General features: G+C 39.8%; 1 protein-coding gene across 2 annotated transcripts in view; it reads left to right on the top strand.

Annotated features, from left to right (window-relative positions):
- Positions 1-5,624: 5,624 nt before the first annotated feature.
- Positions 5,625-11,233, top strand: part of LOC118789013 (interleukin-1 receptor accessory protein-like 1) — a 319,783-nt gene continuing 314,174 nt past the window's right edge. For both annotated transcript variants that reach the window (XM_036545289.1, XM_036545288.1), the window contains exon 1: positions 5,625-6,403. The gene's annotated coding sequence lies outside the window, so the exon portion shown is untranslated. The remainder of the gene's footprint in view (positions 6,404-11,233) is intronic.

Here is an 11,233-nt window from a genome sequence, read left to right as displayed (position 1 = left end):
CCTTTTCAATATTCATACACATGGACAGAATTTGGATTATGTTTTCCTAAGTAATACAACACAAACAACAAAACCAAATTATTGCACTGAATATATATATATATATATATATATATATATATATATATATATATATATATATATAGAGTGATATACTATATATAGTGATATATAGTGATACCTTTGTAGTGATACTTGGGGGCAACACTTCTGTAGTCATGCTTTTATTCATACAGCTACTGTAAGCAGACATTTGTAAATTTTATGGAGTGTGCAGGAACATGATCTGCTGTCTCTGTGTAGCACAGTGGGATGTTATTCAACCCTCTAACACCCCACTGTTTCCATCTCCCGCTATTCTCCTCCATTTTCATCCACCCCAATAGAAGCAAGTCATCCAACAAAAAAAGATTAAGTCCCCACTGGCTCTCACAAAAGTTTTGATTGATTCTTATCCAGTCTGGTGCTTTGTTGCCCTTTGGAGATGGAGCGCACTCACCCTGTGAACAGATCATGTTTGTTTACTAAGCATTAATGTCGTACTGTATACTGTTGCCAATGCAACTGGATATGACTTTCCCTGTTCTTGAATCAGTCATACAGCTATGTGAGATACATTGAGGGCAGTTGTAAAGACATGTGATGTCATTCTGTAATGGATTTGCATCGTAGAAGTAGTAGTAACCGCTGCTGCCAAACAGCTACACTACCTTGGACCTGCAGTACTGTAAGTGCCCTTATAATATTTACTTGATTTGAGCACTTGTGTCACTGGTTTGAATTTATTATTCTTGCTTCAGTATGGCTACTTGCAAGCTGCTGCACAGTCCCCCTCACAATTGTATGACAATCGTCACAGCCTCACAGATTAACCCACAGTAGTTCAAAATTCAGTAACCATGGAATGTGCTCTGGTGCATGGTTGCACATGAAAATTTCTCCAGCAATAGTGGAGTTCCTAGGCCTCACAATGATCAACCAGTCAGGTGGAAGTGCTGATGTAGTCCACCTTTGCTTTAGCTCCCATGAGATGCCATTGAAACAATTGAAGAGAAATAGCTTGTGAGGATAATGAAAGATGATACTGTGGGTGAGAACATTTGGTAAAACATCTGTTTACTAATAGGACTAATAATACGATGCATTTATGTGGCATGACCTCCATCCAGCACCTCCACCTAAAGCAAGCCTATCTAGCTATATATTTACTGGGTAAGGTATCTTACACGCAGCAGCATTCCAGGATCAGTGAGCTGAACCTGTTAACTGTTGGACATAAATTCTGGCTCTCTACTTCTTTCCCTGCACTAATTTACATCATCATAATTATAACACAGATGTTGATGCAGCTGTGTGATGAGTCAATAGTCTCTGTTTTTATGAGCTTTTTACTACCAGACTGGCTCTCTACATTTACGTGTGTTTGTATGTGTGTTTATGTCTGATTTGATTTAATGTCTTTGACTACTTGACGAACAAGATTTTTTTAGTAATACTAGCCCTAGTAAAATGCGTCATTTGTTATAGAATACATTCTAAAATTAAGTGAACGATTTCCTGAGCCTGTCATAGCAGCCATTTCTCAAAATCATGACTGTTTTACGTCTTTGCTTTCCATATGGTAATGTGACAGAGGCAGCAGAGATGATTATTTAAAAGAGAGGGAGAGAGAAAAGATACATTTTACTCACCACTGACTTGTGCTGAGGACATATGCATTATACTAGCAAAATATTTCTTTTTAGTTGTGTTTTCATTTTTAAATGCATACATCTCTGTAGTTTGTGAATGCTTATTTATCTCTAAATACTAATGAGGGGTTTGGAATCTTATTTTCATCAAAACTAAACTTGTGTCTTCAATGCATGTGCACATAAAGTTGTCTGAACTTGAATAAACATTTAGACTCATCATTCAATCATCAACAATCATTTTGTAATTATCATACCATAGTAATTTCCCTCAAATTTCTTCCTTTTAAAGATCAATATCAAATGTTCTTTGATGTCTGACTTTTATTTGTTTTTCACTTGCTTTTATAGTTTTAAGATATTTCTGGTATTTCATCTCCTATCATTTGTATTCAAGATTTTCACACTAAAATCCAGTAAAGACTAATGGAGAGAGCGACACCTCTGAAAGTCTCAGTAGGTTTATTCAATCAAATATATCTGAATCAAAAGCAAAGGAAGTGATTGCCAGTTGCCCTTATAAATATGGTCCCTGTGTTTATTGCTGAAAACTCAGCAGATAAATTATTATTATTATTATTATTATTAGTAGTAGTAGTAGTAGTAGTAGTAGTAGCAGTAGTGGTAGTAGTAGTAGGCTTGACAGTTATTTTTAACAGTAAGTTTTGCTTTTTTTCAACTTTGACTTGAATTCAGCTGGCATAGTTGTCCAACATCCAGATCCAGATCCAGAGATACACTGCTGTAGGTGAGTGTCAACCTCTGGCTTGACAGCGGAGTTAAAGCACATACGACAGTAAGACTTTGTGTCTACTGAAAACCATAGACATAAGACATTTCTACTGCAAAATTTAACCAGGGACTGTACAAGAGAACATCACTATGTTGCACTTGAAATATTTAAGACCAGCTTCTAAAACTTTACAAGATATCTTTGAGGTACTAACATCTCACAGTGCAGTTTCTCATGTCTGTCCATTGCAGTGGATCTGATGGCGATACTGCAGATAAGAAGCTTGCTATTGTTTCACTAGAGGCCTATGAGCTATCCTATTGCAGCATGCAGTCTCTATAGTCATCTAGAGATTTAACACAGATAATTGACTGAGAAATCAATGTGAATTTGAGGGTCTTTTGAGTGTTCTGTAAGCTTTTAAGGTTGGTGATAATCCTCGACATATTAATGATCCTTCCATCCGGGCCTTCACACCTGAATAAATGAGCACCTGCTGCTGCATTCTGTATGAGGCTCTGAGGGGCGGTGGGGATTCTTGGTGTTGTCATGGAGATGCAAAGGTCTAGTCACACACCCCATCTTTCCGCTCTCCTGTCAGCTTTCAAATCATGAAAACATCTCCCAGAGGCATTCTGTCTTTTCACTCTCCAAATGAAATGATTATCCAGTATCTACCCACATCCACATAGAGAAGCCTCATGACTCTTTATGCATGGTTTCATCACTGATACTTTCATGAGCAGATTAATACCTATCCTAACCAACTGAAAAGACAAATACTGGACATTCTGAAAGAATACAACCAGACACATTTTTCAAGGACCTTTGGTCATGGTATAAATAAAATGTTAATGGTCAAAATCATTCAGCCTTTGTTTCACCCTTGAGGGTTATATATACCAGGTGCGTGCTTGTTATGTTCAACAACTTTTCCTGAATTTTATTTTTAAGTACTGAACTTTTTCAGGCAAGTTCCAATTACTGTATATTCAGGTGACAGTTGAACAAATATTAAAATTTGATCATAAAACAAACTGCTGACAATTTTTCAGAGAAAATGCCTAGGTGGTCTTTCAACCCAAACCAGCAAAGGCTACTGAATACCTATCTATGTATTTGGTGTGTTTCCTGTTTATTCATATTCAGCTATGATTTCTGAGTTTTACAAAGAGTCATCATCATCATCATCATCTGTTGTGTTTTCATAGTAGATATTTATCAAATGTTTCAACCAATGTAATAAATGAGCCTATCCAATTCTGCCTGGGAAATCAAAGCTGTGATTGTCAGGGGTCCATTCATTTAAAAGTCACGTTTCTCCCAGGGCTGAGTGACAGAGAGAGTAAAGACTGCAGATTTTTCCTCTGAGGGCTCCTTTCTTCTACTAAATGTGCCCTCATCGAAATTCGGGTCACACAGATCTGGTCTCAGAAGGCCCCCCCACACACACACACTGCCCCCCCCCGACTGGGCCACGCAGTCCTGGAGAAATCAAACAGTGCCATTGAGGGGCTGTTTGGGCTAAAGAATCCCTGTACTCCCATCCACCCCTAATCTTTACAGCACACACAGACTGGGTACCTCTCACTTCTCAGGCCAGATAAATGCTCATAGGCAAGTACTTCCCTTGAAGCAGCAGCACATGTTTAACATGCATGCAAGTATTTCAGATGTTAACTGAACCAAAACATACATTCATTAATGCCAAAATTAACTGCTCGGTCTTCACAAACTCACTGTGCAATTGGTGTTAGTTAAAAAAAACAGGCAAAAAGACATAAATAGACAAACAAGCAAAAAGACTGTCTATCATGTTTTTCTGCTTGAGACTCAGTCTTTTTACTTTTAGTTGTGCTGTATGTTTCTTAAAGTGAGCATTTCAGCTTTCAACCTTCTAATCAGCACTATGGTCCAAGTGTGTAATAATCACAGTATGTTCTGTCCTTAACTTTGAGTTGCTCTTGCTCTTCATAACCTGGCCAGTTGCTGATATTATTAAAAATGGCTCAAGAAAATGTAGCTTTCCTAAATTTTCAAATTCAAGGACAAGGCCCACTGCAGTTAGATTGGTTGTTTTAGGAATGACATGGCATTGTGATGCTTCAAAACCCCAACCCCCTCCCATTTTTGGATTAAGCTGAGTGATGGGGACTGCTGCTCAGGACAGGTGTACCGGTGTGGGTGTGGGTGTGTGTGTGTGTGTGTGTGTGTGTGTGTCACTGGAGAACTCAGTCAGCTTCAGTAACTACTGCAGGATCTATAACTCCACTTGTCATGTTGTAATTGCCAGGTTAGTGTCACTGCACCTACAGCTCAGGTGTGGAGAACATCAGGAGCTGAACACTCTGATTGACCTTGCTATGGCCCTACAGCTCACAACTTCTTTCCCAAGTAACGGAACTCCCATACAGTCACTGGGGTTGGAGAATGTAGCACTGCTGCTGCAGGCCTATACACGTCTGAATCTCTGTGATATGCAAATAAGTGCACTGTGGGACTATGGACAGCCTAAGCACCTCTAAACAATCTGTGAAGTCTTAACTTTAACAAGAACTTTTAAACTGGAAAATGTTTAGTATTCACGCAATCTTTTTGGACCACAGTGGTGATCACAAATAACCTCATCATGAGACCTCCCCCCCCCCCCCCCCCCCCCCCCCCCCCCCAAAAAAAAGAGAAAAAACAACCCCAAAATTTAGTCTTATCTCTAACTCCTTACTGAACCTTCAGCATCCTGAAGTTCATTACTTGACCTTTGCCCATTCACATAGCCACACAAAGCCAATCTGCATTAATGGCTAGTCTGTATAAATAATGTAATTCAATAAATGCCTCATGTAGCACAATAACACAGTTGTAACGAGCTCTTCGAGATCAGTGAAAATTCACTTTATAAATGCACGTCATTATTATTATTATTTAATAATTATCATAATTGTTTTTTATCATTATAATTAGCAGTAGTGGTATTAGTAGTATCATCGTTATATAAATAACGTTATAAACATCATTACGTATGGTGATATAGAAGTATCTCTTTCGAACTGTTGGCTTGGGAGCCATGACGGAACACAGACTCGTTTCCGCTGTATCCGTTGGGCGGCAGTATGTGTACCTACTGCGAGAGCTGCGCTGCGCATAAGGTCCTTATTCACGCCGCTGTCTGGTGGCTAGGAGGATGGAGTTCGTGTCTGGGGGATACACGCTAATAACTTTTATCTTGTGAGGGTATGCCTGTAGTCCATCTTAAAGTCCTCACACCTTTTTTGGCGCTCTGAAATTAGGGCTGGGTGTACGCGTCATTTTCTTGTTCTTTTTTTGGCTCAGTAAGAATGCACAGAATGCAGGTTTTGAGCCGCTTGTTGAAAACCCGGAGAGACTCTTGTGGGCTCTAGGACCAAGGAGACGAATCGATGAGAAGCTGGGGCTGTGAGCGTTCACATAGCAGCACTGAGGAGGAAAACCCCATCGGATCCGCTATTACAGGATACTTTTGAAATATATATAGATTTATTTTCTGTTTGCACTGCAGCCTCCCGAAGATCGCACATGTGCATTGGGATTGTTGGTAACACACTGCACGTTTGGAGGATCTGTGATCAACAGCTCTTTCCACAGAGAAGCGTACTTGTTTGGTGTTTAATCTTGCCCTTCATTTTCTCCCTGCCGTTCTCTTTTACCAAGTATCTAAATGTAATTCCTCTTTATTCTTGGATCATCTCTATGGAAAGGAAGCATTGGTACTTGCCAATGACCAAATAGCACGATAGTAAACGTACATGATTATGTTGGATTAAACCACTCTCTGGACAACTTGACTATTGCTTGAATGGGATATCTGGTCAAAATATCATTTTTCACCCACATTGTAAAACTAGAGGAAATCGTGATTTTTCTTCTGATCCGGCGTTGTGATGGTCATAGAGATTTCTTTCACTGACTGAAGGAACTGGACCATTTTGGAAGCTGGTTGTAGGTAAGCCCATTTTTCTATACCTGCTGGCGCAGCTCCCCCTGCGACCATTTCATAAAGTTAAAGGTTTCTAATTCAATGGGTACTTTGGTAATTGCGGCGAGGCATCCATTCGTTTGATTTTGTCTTTATTGGTCGAATTTATGAAGTTGCTGCAGTTATGTTGAAAGCCTTAATGTAAGTGTCAGTAGTAATGTTTTGATATTTCCTCTTTAATATGAGCGGTGTGGAATTATTACAGACAGCCCTAACTGTCTGCAATGTCTTTCAAGTTTCTCCACTTGGCAGCAGTTTACAGTACGTGCAGTCGAAATGAATCTTATCTGTAGCTATACCTATACAACACAGACAACACCTATAGCTGAAGCGTGTTGGTTTCTCCGCATGAATTCCAACACATGCGTTGTTAGAGCCCTTATGTAGATTATTAATTCATTCAGTATTGATGTGCGTGGTTTGGGTGGATTTATAAAATTACAGTCCTGACAGGTTTAAATTTCGCAATGATGTCTGATCAAACATTCTGCAGACGGTACCTTTGAAGAAAAGCAAGTTCACTGATTACAGTAAAACGAAGATACTGCACCGACGAAGATGCTGCACTGGACTTGCTGAATTTGAAATGAGTCTTTATTGCTCCACACGGGCCGTATCAGAGCCTTGCAAGCAAAAACAGTGCAATTTACACTACCATACATTATTAGTATTATTTTAGTATTATTTTAATGACAGTGGTCAGATATCTCCTAACGTCTCTCTCTCTCTCTCTCTCTCTCTCTCACACACACACACACACACAGATATTTCCGAATATAATTCAGTTTTGCTGAATCTTCAAGCGCCTTTCGCAGATGATATAATTTGTAGATGAAAATAACTGTGGTGCAAAAACCTGTGCACTGGAAAGTTCCCTTTAGATCCAATAAAGGCAAAAATATTGAACATACCGACATGAAGCTATAGGTGGTGGAGGAAGTCCAGAAATATCCAGTTGTCAGTTTTCTGTGAAACGATGCGCATCGATCCGGTTTCAAGTCTGAGTTTCTACCATCAAGGTGTGTACTGTTACATGTGCAAATGTAGCGTTTCAGTTTCAATTAACGTTAAATCAAGTAACCGACAAGATTTTGTCAAAAATGGCTCCTCAAGGAGTTGCAACAAACAAGTTGCGCAAACAATAAGATATATTCCTATTATAATTTGAATTCTGCCTTCAAACGAAACACATTTCAAATAAATGGAATTTGACGAGACTCCCGATTGAGCCTCCACTGGTTACATTAGACATCTCTACACTCATCCTAAAACATTGGCTTGCATTCACTGCAACCACATTTTAAATCGAAGATCATCTCATTCATTTTGGGTCAAATGTTACTGCTCAACACAGCTGTCGATTTAAAATGTAAAATACATCCACATGTTTAAAGTGTTTATATGATCCTGCAGTTCATGTAAGGAGTGAAATCCCATTGCTAGGAAGCGGTGTTTTTCCAACCTTTAACCAACGACAAACAGTCCTGAGTGACAACGATAGAAATAAGTACACAACTGTAGTTCCCGTACGCCACTTGGAGGTGGGCCGTTCTGTACAACATTGCTGCCTGCCAAAGTGCACGGTCAGAGCGCTGTGTAGCGCTCAGCAAATTCGGGCTACTGTAAAAGACGAACCGGCGACTATTCGGATTATTTTGCTCTCAGTGCGTATTAATACCTTATTTGTACGATATCCCTGGGCTGAAATAAACTTCGAATTTTGCAAGGCTTTGGGATACGATTTCCTCTGCAATTAGTGTCAAATAAACCCACACACTTTTTGAGTTAGTTGACCTTTATTGGCGGTTCCTCATATTATGTTTGTGCTATATGCCACACAAATGTATTTTTAGGTGTACTTACTTTAAGACACCAGTCTTCCAAACTGACTGTGCGTGGTGTTGCATCCTTGCGTTGAAGGTATCATCAGCAGAAAAGCGTGCCATTTCATTCTGTAATCTCTACATTTCCGAGGACGCCTATTATGACTAAACGGTATAACTTGTGTTAAGAGACTGCAGTGCCGTGTAGTGAGATGTGCTGCAGAATTGGGCGTTAGTGTTGAGTAATCCCCCGTTTACAGTGCTGAACTAACAGCTCCCTTTCACGCGGATCTGAAAACCACAGCAGTTAATTGTAAGCATTAACGTCTAGATGCGTTATTTGAGAGGAAAACGCATGAACAACGCAAGTGGACAAATCCTGTCAGTGGAAAAAGAGGGGGTTATTTTGGCCAACTCAACAGGACTAACTGTTACACTGAATCTAGACATTTTACTATTTGGAATTGATTCTATGTGTACCTGTGCTTTTCGCGAAAAAGGGAGACAGTTTCTTCGTCACGTCCTCCGTCCCAACTACAGCAACTAGGTTTGGGCATTACTAAAATATTGGAAAATATACAACACCGCCAGTTGTATATTAACCCAACTAATTATTTAGTTATCAGAATAACATTATCTGGATGTCAAAAGATTAACGCGTAAAGTCGAACACATCACTGTTAGCGCATGGTATGGTTCTATGTGATGCAGTTGCAGGGGCATTTAAAGCAGCATCTTCCATTTTCAAAGTTGAAAGGTCCTCACGTTCGTCTGCGTGTCGGCCGTGCTTTATTAAGACCATTGCGTTTGAAATGCTGGGTGTTTCTCTCCTATAGGAAAATAACCTTCTGTTCCGTTTGTCCCGCAGGTTGAACGATTACAGTCTGTTCGAGAAAGAAAACGTACACTAAGTTCCATATGTTTAGATATTCAGTGGCTGTGATACAAGTACATAAAATTGATATCCAGCCCCCTCACTAGTTGCGTCTTATAAAGTCACTTATGAAGATAAGCTAGTTTTATTGCTACTAGGATTTTTTGCTGTCTTTGCTGCAAATTGTCATATCAAATGACTGTTCATAAAATAATAAGCTATTTACAAATACATATTCATACATATCTACAGTATTTTAATGTGCACACATAGTTATTATGTTCCACGCACAAACATATCACATCAAAAACTTACTCACTGTCACCTGGAACGGTAGCTGAGAATTTTGAGAATTAAGGGGGGGATTTTTGTCGCCTGATTTTTAGCTGGGCCGCTCCTAAAATCCTTTAATGCACATCCATGTCTGTGCCTCATTGCTGCGTGTTGCCTGTATAGCCTGCCATAAATGATACCATGAGACCATCACATCTGTGTGATTATAGTGAAATGCTTTCTCTCTGGAGGGTCATTATGGTATAGAGTGTGTTCCATGTCAATTTATTTATTTACATTTTTTTTTTTTTTCCCCAACGGATGCCTAAGCATTCAATTGCTTGATGTGACTTGTTGTGTATATTAGTGTAGGTGCTGTTAAAAAGCCATTACACAGTTATTGGAGAGTAATTCTTTCATAAATACCCTGGAATTGCAAAAGAGACAGTTCTCATACATGAGGATGGAATGTCAAGTACCAGTATGTGCGTTCAGCTGAATACAGCGTTGTGATGTCACTACTTTATTATAATGGATAAGCAGTCATTTTTTTTTTTTTTTTATGAATGGCTTTGTCTATGCTTTCTTCAGAAGAGAAAGCAAATGAGTAAATCTGTGGAATAGTACGCTTCATCTTTAGGTGCAAGTGTATGCATTTTTTTAGTGCTGTGTCTTAGCAGTTTTCAGTCCCTGGAGAAGCAAACCTTGATTTCTTTTCAATTAAAATGTTTTGTCAGTTTTATTTAAATGGGTAGCAAGGCCATAAATGGGCAAGGCCATCTTAGGTCCACATTTGCATATTTGATTAATTAGATTGATATTTAGATGATGAATAAAAGAAGGTCTTTGGGCCCTCTGTTCCATTTGGTCGTATTAGCGTAATCCTGTGAAACGATATCAATAGAAGGAGTACAGAGAAAATCAAAGAGTGGAAAGGACAAACATAATGAGTGGAATGTGCTCTGGGAAAACCCTTATTAAACAACAGCTTGGTCGCCTATGGTGTTTGAGCCTGCCTGTTCCCTCCCTAAAGCCACAAAAAGGCTCGGCGTATTAATACTCAAAGAGGTCAGCATCGTTCTGGGGATTGTCACAGCTTTTTAATGTTTGGAGTTTGGCTTTGAGGGGACGCTCGATAGATGTGCGCACAGAGGCGCCGCCCTCGTGCTGGGTGCCCATACTGGGGGTAACGTTTGAAGGCCTCGCCATCCCATGCACCTCCCTACAGGAGGCTGGGGTGTGTTTGTTTATTTATTTATGTATTTATTTATTTATTATTTCCATTTACAAGGAGCCGTCTCGGTGCATCCACCAGACGGCATCTGGAATCAAATTGCACAGTCAATTAAACTGTTTTGTATGAAAGAGGGAAATAATATTGTCTGTGACAGTGGAACGCTTCTGCGCTTGATGAACCCAACTGTGGATGACAGTGCTGAGTGGCAGGGCATTTATGGTGGTGTTTGTTGTTGGGGGATGGGAATTGCCACCAGAGTGTTGCGGAGAGAATGTGTTATTGTTGTAATTTGTTCTGGAAAGATCCAGTCGCTGGACCGATGTTGTTTTCTGAGGAGCGAGGGCTGCCGCATGTTTCCAACGGAGCCGTCTCCATGTTTGTGATCCCTTTGAAGAAGGTGGTTTTGACTTGCACACTGGCTTGAACAGGCTGTTCCAGGCACAGAGTTTGACACGTAAAATTTGGAATTATACTGCCTGTCCAGCATTAATCTTGGCGATTATTAATGGGGAGGAACAGAGTGTCTCTGAACAGAATGAAAGATAGGCAGTCCAAGTTTTAACTCAAAGCTGTCATGCTGTTTTAGGGGT

Source organism: Megalops cyprinoides, chromosome 14 (genome assembly GCF_013368585.1).
Source record: "Megalops cyprinoides isolate fMegCyp1 chromosome 14, fMegCyp1.pri, whole genome shotgun sequence".
Lineage (NCBI taxonomy): Eukaryota > Metazoa > Chordata > Actinopteri > Elopiformes > Megalopidae > Megalops > Megalops cyprinoides.
The sequence above is the reverse complement of the archived record's forward strand: the minus strand, read 5'-3'. Positions and strand labels throughout refer to the sequence as shown.